Below are 11443 nucleotides of genomic sequence, written 5' to 3'. Positions count from 1 at the left end.
TCATTTCCAATGCAGAGTGCTCCCTTATCCTGGTTTTAATTAAAAGTCTAGCAGCGGAAATCTGAATGAGTTGAATTTGTCAATAGACTAGTTTGGAAGGCCAGTAAAACGTGCATTGCAGTAATCTAGTGTATTCTATATAAAGACGTGAATTAGTTTTTCAGCATCATTATGTGATAGAAACAGATGTAGCTTTGCAATATTTCTGAAGTGTAGATATGCTTCACTGGTCATTATCTGGGATTTAAAATTCAAATTTGCATCAATGATAACACTCAGGCTGGTTACTTCTGAATTTTCCAGGGGAGCCAAGTTCCCAAGAAGCTTATCTCTTTTGGCTTTAGACTAACCAAACTATTTAAATTTTATCTTAATTTAGTTCTAGAAAAATATTGCTTATACAATAGTTTATTGCCGCCATATTGGAAGGGTGTTATCATTATCAGGCTCAAATGAGATATACAATTGTGTGTCATTTGCATAACTGTGGATATCAAATTCCTGCTCTCTAATGATGTCTCCTAAGGGGAGCACATATAAGAGGAAGAGTGGAGGACCAAGACAGCTTCCCTGAGCAACACCAAAAAGTACATCGTATCTTTTAGAAAATTGTTCTCCCAGACAGACAAAAAAGATTCTCTCTAAGATATATGAGTGAAACCCAGTTGTCAAGGCGATCTTGGAAAATATTGTAGTAAATTGTGTTGAAGGAAGCACTACATTTGGAGAATTAGAACTAAGACCCTGTTGACATCAGTCCTGAGCCTAAGGCCTCTGACAATCCTGGTGAGAGCCATTTCTGGGCTGTGGTTTCCTCTAAAACCTAACTGAAACTTTTCTAGACTATTGTTCTCATTTAGAAAGTTATTGAGTTGGTTGAAAATGACTTTCTCAAGAATCTTGCCCAGGAGGGGAAGATTTGATAAAGGCCTGTAATTAACTGGTACCTCACTATCAATATTTGGCTTTTTTAAGTAGGGATTTGACAGTTGCAATTTTGAAGGCACCTGGAAAAACTCCTGTTTCAAGGGATGTTTTTGTAATTTTTCTACCAGAATTGAAAACACTATTAAAGGGGTCCTTAAAATGTGGTAATAACAGGGTTGAGACAGCAAGTAGCTCTTCTGATTTTTAATAGTGGTTGGCAGTTCAACTTAAAGATGCATTATCATTACCAACTAGACTGGAGTGTGGTGTAGAGAGTTGGGAGATAAAACTCCTACTAGTTCTTTATCAACTAAAAACTAAATTAACCCAAAAGCTCTATAGATTTTAAACAACGAAAGACAATATTGTGAATTAAATTAAAGTCATTTCCATACTTAGTAAAGTTTTAAATGAAAGCTGTCGGCCCCAAAGCTAGTCATACAGCCTGTATTTGCTTTCTTTCAACCTTATATGCTTCATATTGTAAAAGAATGTGTTCAACTGTTTCGTAATAATGACAAAACCTACCCACCCCAGGGTGATGTTTTCCACAAGATATAAGGAATAATTAAGCATAGTATGCCCAATTCTGTTGAGTCAATATACTTTGTAATTCATACAAACAAGCTGGAGAGCTCAGCAGGTCGGGCAGCATCCGTGGAAACGAGCAGTCAACGTTTCAGGCCGAGACCCTTCATCAGGACTGAAGAGGGAGGGGGCAGGGGCCCCATAAAGAAGGTGGGGGGAAGGTGGGAAGGAGAAGGCTGGTGGGTGTCAGGTTAAAAACCAATCAGAGGAAAGATCAAGGGGTGGGGGAGGGGATAGGCAGGAAAGGTGAAGAAGGAATGTAAGGTGAAAGCATTGTGTAGTAGAAGAAGGCAGAATCATGAGAGAGGTGATAAGCAGCTGGAGGAGGAGGCAGAGTGAAACTGGGATGGGGGAAGGGAGAGGGAAGGAAATACCGGAAGTTGGACAATTCAATGTTCATGCCAAGGGGCTGGAGACTACCCAGACGGTATATGAGGTGTTTGTATGTGTTGCTTTGACCACAGCATCTGCAGTGAGCTTTGAGTCAATATAATTTCCTCCCTCTTGTCTTACCCCTTTCTTCCACCAATCCAACAGTTTTATGTATATTGTAAAGGTGTCTCCCCTTTTACCTGTTATCCCACACGTCTTGCCATAATCCCTTAATTCTTAGGTCCACCAATCCCTTAGTTTCAGAAGTGGAAGGTCTATATTCACAGATGGATTTTAACAGCATTTTTGGCCAAACAATCAAAGTGCTCATTCCCCTCAACACTCTATGTGTAGGGATGAGCAAGTAGATGGTTTATCCTTGTTACAATCTTACAGAGTTTGGAATCGGAAATGCTTGTAGTTTTGACATGGTTGCTATCTTTCTACGAAGTTGGCTATCAAGGTTACCTGTAACTATACTGTCACTAAAAGAAGTAATACTGTTGTTAAAGCAAATTGTGAATTCCTCACATTTTGTGATAGATGCTTGATTGAGGACATTATAGGTTGGGGCAGGGTTCAACTGTCGGTTTATAGATGAGAACAATATTCTTGAATCGACGCTATTCTCTGCAATAATCTTGGAAAACTGAGCTCTTCTTGAAGAGCGTATAGCAGCGTTAAAGGAGGCTAGATTTTCCTTGAAAATCTATGGTGGACTTCTAGCCCTGTTTTCCTCCATTTTCTCTCAACGATTCTGCATTATCTTTTGAGTTCATGAATGGAATAATTTCACCATGGCAACATTTTACTAAGTGATTTATTTTTAACCCTAACTGGGGCCACTGAGGTTAATAGATTTGTCAAGTTATTGTTGAAAGAATCAACGATTTTATTTACTGAGTAGTTTAGATTGTATGGGTCAGATAAATTAGGCAGCTCAGAGAATTTAAATTGTGTTGCATCATCAAGAAACATTTTTTAACTGTAATTTCTTTTATGGTCTTGGTTACAGGCAGGAGGACATCATAAATGATCAGATATAGTGGTATCAGACAGATAATAATAATAATATTTAACCTTTTTGTCATTAGTAAGTCAAGTGTATTTCCAAATCGATTGTTGAGCTCAGTGACATGTTGGGTAAGATCTCGGCTGTCTCATAAGTTCATGAATTCAGCTGCCATAAAGTTTGCATTTGACATTTTGTTAATATGAACATTGAAATTACCAGCGATCACAAGGTCAAACCGCGTTCTCATCTACCATCAGGGAGGAGGCACAGAAGCCTGAAGACACACAATCAACAATTCAGGAACAGCTTCTTCCCCTCTGTCATCAGATTTCTGAATGGACATTGAACCCATGAACACTACCACACTACTTTTTTATTTCTATTTTTACACTGCTTATTTAATTTAACCAATTCAGTATATATATATTTTTTACTGTAATTCACAGGTTATTTTCTATTATTATGTATTGCATTGTACACCTGCTGTGAAGACAGCAAAATTCACAACATATGCTGGTGATATTAAACCTGAGTCTGATTCTGATTCCAGTCATAGTTTCAAGTTTCAAAGTACATTCATTATCAAAGAATGTATGAATGATACAACCTTGAGATTTGTTTGCTTACAGGTAGCCACAAAGCAAGAAACCCGAAAGAACTCAATTTAAAAAAGTAAAGACCAACACCCGATGCACAGAGAAAGGGGGAGAAAACACAAATCATGCAACCAATAGAACTGAGCAACAACATTCGGAACTGAAATGAATCCTTAGATCTGAACCCCAGTCAGGAGAAGGCCCAAGCCTCAGTAGCAGTTCATCATAGTTTAATATAAAAGAGATAAGAATTCTGAGAATTTCGAGAGAAAGCAGGCATTGGATTGAGGAGGACAATAAATGATCGTACCACAAATATTAAATATATGTCCCTCAAAACCTGAAAAATTGTTGTCAGACGGAAGAATAAATCTCAAATGCATTTTGAGCACAATGGCAAGCCCACCACCTTGGCCATGGGTCTTGATACACTGAAACCGCGAAAATCAGGGGGACACCTTTCAGATAACTGGCTGTGTTCGTTTGGCTTTCACCAGGTCCAGTTGAAAAGATAATATCGAGGTCTGTAAAAGTAATAAAATAATTTAAAGTAAAACTCTATTTGAAAGGGATCTCACATTTAGAAGAGCTAGCCTAAACAGAGTAGACTAGAGTACTGCAATAATTGGGTGTTGTGAAATAATCTGGATCTTATTAGGGAGCTTAAGATAAAGAAACCCTTAGGAGGCAGTGATTACAATATGATTCTATTCATACTGCAATTCAAGTGGGAGAAGCATAACTCACATATACCTTTATCGTAATGGAACAAAGGCATGAGAGAGGAGCTTGCCCAGGTGGACTGGAGGTGGATACTGGCGGGGATGTTCAATAGATATAGAACCATAGAACATTATAGTATGTTCCAAAGAGGAAGAAGTTTTCAAATGGTAGGGGTAGACAACCATGGCTGACAAAGGAAGTAAAGGACTGCATAAAAGCCAAGGAAACAACATATAGGTAGCAAAAGTCAGTGGGAAGTTGGATGATTGGGAAGCTTTTAAAATCCAGGAAAAGGCAACTAAAAATGCTATAAGAAAGGAAAATAATTAATTTTGAGAGCATACTAGCCAAAAATATAAAGCAAAATACCAGAAGTTTTTTTTTCAGTTATATAAAGAGTAAAAGGAAAGTGAGTGTTAATTTTGGACCACTGGAAACTAATGCTGCTGAGGTAGTAATGAGCGACAAAGAAATGGCAAATGAACTTAATGAGTATTGTCATGACCTCAGCCCCCTCCTTTGTGAGAATCGCAAGAGAGAGAGAGCCTTACGGTTTGGAATGTGGGCTGGCCGCTCAGCCAGACAAAAGCCTTGGACATAGCCATTGTCTTGGGAGACACCTTTGTGGAATAAGGAACTGGACTACGTGCAAACCCTTAGGGCAATGTGAGATGGGTGATGGGAGAAAGATTGCCTCGCCCCCACCCTGATTGACATCTACAACCCTGCCAGTCCAGATAAAAGGTGGGCTGCCAAGGCGGGGCCTCAGACGCACCAAGGAGACACACGAAGAAGACACGATAGTGCTTCCCGTCGGAGCGGGAAGCCATTCTGAAGGAAGCCACATGCGTTAGATTCCGGATCGGGAGTCTGTGGCTGGACCCAAAAGGAAAAACTGCTTTAACTAACAGCAGGGATTTGCTTTGCAAGGACGACGGGCAAGTGTTCCTTTTCTCTCTCTCCAACATGTGAAATGCCAGCGGTTCCCGAAACGGGGAAGCCTGCAGACTTTGAGTGACTCTTATATTCCATTGGACTCAGTATCCCCTAGACAATGATAGAGCTTAGTTTTGATTGATTATTACTATACCTGTGCTTTAGATTGAGTTTTGACGATGTATATGATCTGAATGTTTTGTATTAACCATACGTTTGTGCCCCTTTATAAATAAAATGTTTGAAAATAGTAGCATCAGGCTTCAGCGGACCTCTCTATCTTTGCTGGTAAGTCACCCAGTTACTGGGGAACGTAACAGTATTTTGCATTTATCTTCACTGTAGAAGACACTAGCAGTGTGCCAGAGGTCTGTGAGTGTCAGGGACAGGAGTGAGTGCCAATGCTATTACAAAGGAAAAAGTGCTATGGAGACTCAAAGGATTTAAAGATGGATAAGCCACCTGGACCAGATGGACTACATCCCAGAGTACTGAGAGAGTTTGCTGAAGAGATAACAGATGCATTGGTCATGATCTTTCAAGAATCATTTGATTCTGGCATGGTCCCAGAGGACTGGAAGATTGTAAATGTCACTCCACTCTTTAAGCAGGGAGGGAGGCAAAAGATAGGAAATTATAGGCCAGTTAGTCTAACCTCAGTGGTTAAGGATGAGGTTTCGAGGTATTTGGAGACTAATGATAAAATAAGTCAAAGTCAGCACGGTTTCCGCAAAGGGAAATATTGCCTGACAAATCTGTTAGAGTTGTCGAGTTGTTAGAGTTGTTCAAGCAGGCTGGACAAAGAGGAGGTGTGGATGTCATTTACTTGGATTTTCAGAAGGTGCTTGATAAGGTGCCACACATGAGGCTGCTTAACAAGATAAAATCCTATAGCGTTACAGGAAAGGTACTGGCATGGATAGAGGAATGGCTCACAGGCAGGAGCAGTGAGTGGGAATAAAAGGGGCCTTTTCTGGTTGGCTGCCAGTGACTAGTGGTGTTCCTCAGCAGTCAGTATTGGGACCACTGCTTTTCATATTGTTTGTCAATAATTTAGATAATAGAATTGATGGCTTTACGGCAAAGCATGCAGATGATATGAAGAAAGGTGGAGGGGTATGTAGTGCTGAGGAAGCAATGTGATTGAAGCAAGACTTAGATAAATAGGAAGAATGGGCAAAAAAGTGGCAGATGGAATACAGTTGGGAAATATATGATAATGCGTTTTGGTAAAGAACAATAGTGTGGACTATTATCTAAATGGAGAGAAGATTCAAACATCAGAGGTGCAGAGGGAATTAGGAGACCTCATGCAACACTCCCAGAAGGTTAATTTACTGGGTGAGTCTATGGTAAAGAAGGCAAATGCAACATTGGCATTAATTTCAAGGGGAATAGAATATAAAAGCAAGGAGATAATGCTGTGGCTTTATAAGACACTGGTCAGGCTGCACTTAGAGTATTGTCAAATGTTTTGGGCCCCTTATCTCAGAAAGGATGTGTTGTCACTGGAGACAGTCCAGAGAAGGTTCACAAGGATGATTCTGGGAATGAAAGGGTTAACATGCGAGGAGAGTTTGGCAGCTTTGGGCCTGTACTCACTGGAATTTAGAAGTATGTGGGGGATCTCGTTGAAACCCACCAAATGTTGAAGGTACTAGATAGGGTGGAAGTGGAGAGGATGTTTTCTATGGTGGGGGTATCCAGAACTAGAGTACAGCCTCAAAATTGAGGAGGCAATCCTTTAGAACAGAGGTAAGGAGGAAATTTTTCAGCCAGAGAATGGTAAATCTGTGGAATGCACTGCCACAGACTGCGGTGGACGCCAAGTCCATGTGTATATTTAAGACAGAAGTTGATCGTTTCCTAATCAGTCAGGGCATCAAAGGATACGGTGAGAAGACAGGTGTATAGGGTTGAGTGGGATCTGGGATCATCCATGATGGAATGGCGGAAAAGACCAGATGGGCTGAATGGCCTAATTATGCTCCTATGTCTTATGGTCTTAACATGAGAGATAGGTTTTAAGAATAGAAGGTTATTTCTGTTAGTATAGTTCAATCTGGGGGCTCTTCCAGCGACAATGGTCTGAATAGGGTGGGTAACATTTACAGAACTGGTGGACAGTAAGGTGGAAGTAGTAACAGGCCCTGCTGGCCAAATCACTGCGTTCTGTCCAATTACACCCATGTGACCAATTAACCTACTAACCCATGTGTCTTTGGAATATGGGAGGAAATCAGAGTACCCAGCAAAAACCCATAGAAGATGTTTCCTATGGTGGGGGTATCCAGAACTAGAGAGCACAGCCTCAAACTGAGGGGCAATCCTTTAGAACAGAGGTAAGGAGGAAATTTCTGATTCATTCTGATATGCCTATCCATGGCCTCCTCTACTGTCAAGATGAAGCCACTCTCAGGTTGGAGGAACAACACCTGATATTCCATTTGGGTAGCCTCCAACCTGATGGCATGAACATTGATTTCTCTGACTTCCATTAATGCCCCTCCTCCCCTTCTTACCCCATTCCTTATCTATCTATCTATCTATCTATCTATCTATCTATCTATCTATCTATCTATTTATTTATTTATTATTCCCACCTTTTATTTTCTCTCTCCTTTTTTTATCTCTCTGCCCCCTCACAATCACTCCTGGCCTGTTCTCCATCTCCCTCTGGTGCTCCCCTACCCCTTTCTTTCTCATTAAGCTTCCCATCCCATGATCCTTTCCCTTCTCCAGCTCTGTATCCCTTTTGCCAATCAGCTTTCCAGCTCTTAGCTTTATCCCTCCCCCTCCTGTCTTCTCTTATCATTTTGGATATCTCCTTCCCCCTCCCACTTTCATATCTCTTACTATCCTTTTTTTCAGTTAGTCCTGATGAAGGGTCTCGGCCCGAAACGTCAACTGTACTTCTTCCTATAGATGCTGCCTGGCCTGCTGCATTCCACCAGCATTTTTTGTGTGTTGCTTGAACTTCCAGCATCTGCAGATTTCCTCGTGTTTGCGTTTTTAAAAACCCATAGAGTTTGCATTTGACAGATCAGATATGAACATTGAAGTCACTAGTGATGACTATCCTGTCCTAGTTCAATAGAAAAGGGGTAGGAATTCGGAGAATTCTGAGAGAAAGCAGGCATTTTGTAGGGCGATACAGAGGATAGAATCTGTACTGCAGGAAGGATGTATCAACTCCCTACAGTTCTTGTTGTTCCCTTCCACACCCAGCCCGGATGGAAAGTGTGCAAGGAGCTGGCTGGATTCGAACCGGATCCACTGGCTTCGAAGTCTGGCGCGGATGCCACAACATCACCAGTCGGCTAGGCTCCTTACAGACAGCGGCAGAACTGAATCCAAGTCACTGGAGCTGTAATGTGTTACACTACCCCTTACTGATTAAGGGACCTTCAGCTTGAAATTTTAACAGCCCCTCTCTCCACAGATGCTGCCTGACCAGCTGAATATTTTCAGCAATTTCTGTTCTTATTACTGGAGTGGCAGTAGAGGTCCTCTCTGGACTATGAATGCCCGATTTCCAAACAGTCTCCGCATATGAGCAAATGTTAGGGAGACAGTAGGAATGGATTTGTCATCTACAACCCAATGGCCTGAATATTTAGTCTTCCAATGTTAGGTAACCCTCCCCTCCGGTGACATATTCCCCTTTCCCCAACCTTCTTTCCAATCCTTTCGTTTATGACTCCTTTCCAAACCCCCACTCTAGTCCACCCCATCTACTTCCCATCCTCCTCATGGTTCTGATCATCCACTACATAGTGATTAGTGCAACATGACCCAGGTTCAATTCCCACTGCTGTCTGTAAAGAGTTTGTATGTTCTCCCCATGACCATGTAGGTCTCCTCCAGGTTCTCTGGTTTCTTCCTACAGTCCAAAGACATACTGGTCATTGGATGGTCATTGTAGATTGTCCCGTGATTAGGCTAGGATTAATTTGGGGATTGCTGGGCGGCATGGCTCGAAGGGCCAGAAGAGCCTATTCCATGCTGTCTCGCAGTAAACAAATAAATAGATAAATAAATAGATTGATAAATATACACAAACATGCACGTAATTTACTCACAGGCTCCCCCACCCCTTTCTTTTCTGATTCTGGCTCGATCTGCCATTCACCTCTCCCCTAATGGTTCCTATCATCACCTCCCTTACTTATCAGATTCCAGTTCTTTGTGTAAACACAAGAGTTTCTGAAAATGCTTTAAAATCCAGAACGACACACATACACACACAATGCTGGTGGAAGTTCCACAGCATCAATATCTCTGAAGATCCAGCATAGTGATGGGGTTACAAAGAAGGCATGGCATTGGCTATATTTCATTAGTAGTTTGAAGAGATTTGGTCTGGCACCAAAGACACTCGCAAATTTTCACAGATGTTCCCTGTTTCTTTGAGCTCATCTATGGAAACAGCTTAAATTCCTCTCTTTAATGTCTTTTTTTTTCCTTTTCAAGGTGGCTGGGATTCCGTCGAAGTCCGTGACCTGCAACTGCGGTTTTCCATAGCGGATGAGTTCCTGCTCCTGGATCTCACTGGCTGGCCGTTTTCCGACATTCTCCAGGAGCGGCTGGAAGACGCACGCCTCAGGGGTGCGGCCCTGTGGTTGACTGGTTTCAGGCCAGTGCCGCTGACTAAGGAAGGAACGTGATGGAGAAGGAACAGGAGAATTTCACAGTGGCGGATGCTGCGGACAGAAGTCTTTGTATTTGAGCGATTGCTCTCTCTTTCTTTTTCGCTGGATGGTGGGAGAGTTTGCTGCTGATTCTTGAATCGCAGAATCTAGGAATAAAAAGTGATGTGCTAGGTTGTAACACTGTAACAGCCACTGTGTATTGGTATCCCCTTTCATTGTGAAATGGATGACATCTCTCTGTTCTTTGTTAGTGAGAGACAGAGCCTGTGGCATGTCAAACCGTCAAGTAAACAATAGTTTTTGTTGACAGTGGATCGTGATCTCTCTTTGAGAGCTTTGATGTTGCTGGATGGTGGGTGCCGATGCTTTCTGTTGAAATGAGTTGGGGGTGACGTTTCTTGTGCAGGGGAGGGGAGAGAGGGGGCTTTGGGGTTCTAATGTTTTTCTGTTGCTCATTCTTTTGGGGCTTTCTTCTGTTTTTCACAGATGTCTGTGAAGAGTAAGAATTTCAAGTTGTATACTGTATACATTTTCTGATGTTAAATTGGAACCATTTGAACTCAGTCAGCTCCATCAGCCTCCTCAATATCCATGAAATCTTCCAGGAGGTAGCATCAATCATTAACGACCTGCATCACCCAGGGCATACCTGGTACTCATTGCTACCATCAGGGAGGAGGTACAGGAACCTGAAAGCACACACTCAACAATTCAGGAATAGTTTCTTCCCCTCTGCCATCCAATTTCTGAATAGACATTAAACCCATGAACACTACCTTACTACTTTTTAAAATATTTTTGCACTATTTATTTAATATAACCTTTTAAGTATATATATACATTTCAGACTGAATCCTTGTCAACGTAAGTTTCACTGTTATCATCATCTTTATTTTTGCCTCGCCGTTCCTTTGTTTCAACCATGTCAATTCTCTGTCATCATCAATATCTGATAGGCATTCTTAGTTGGTGTTAATTTTTAATTTAGCCCCGTTAATGATTGGTAAATACGTACTCTGTGAGTCTGAAAGTGGTGGGGCCCTGAATTTTAATCCTTCTAAGAAACAGAAACTCCAGAAAGTGTATCAATACCATGTTACACACCTGGAGTGTGGACTTATTCTGTTCCCATCAGATCAGAAATGCCCCATGTGTCTTATTTGCAATACTGTACTGTCTAATGAAGCCATGAAACCATCAAGATTATAGGAACACTTCTGTAAAAGACACCCTGAAAAGGCTACTTAGTTCCAAAGATGAAAGAAGCATTTTGAAAAGGGTTGCACACTCCAGACATTTGCCAAGAAAGCTAAAAATAACCTTGATAGTGGGCCCATTGCTTCTTATAACATTTGCAAAATGATGGCAGAGTCTCATACAATTGGTGAAAGATTAGTAATGCCTTCTGTATCAGAAGAGCTCATCACTGTTCTCAAACTGGATACCAGTATTTTAAAATCAATTCCTCAGAGTAATAACACTGTGGCTCATTGTATTGATGAAATGAGTGAAGACATTGAGTATTAACTATGCACAGAGCTATAAAAAGTAGTATTTGAGATACCACTGGATGAGTCAACTGTGCGAGACAATGAAGCATTGCTACTGACATATCTATGGTTTACCAAAAAATG

This window comes from Hemitrygon akajei, chromosome 6, assembly GCF_048418815.1.
Source record: "Hemitrygon akajei chromosome 6, sHemAka1.3, whole genome shotgun sequence".
Taxonomy (NCBI): domain Eukaryota; kingdom Metazoa; phylum Chordata; class Chondrichthyes; order Myliobatiformes; family Dasyatidae; genus Hemitrygon; species Hemitrygon akajei.
This window is presented reverse-complemented; position numbering follows the sequence as displayed.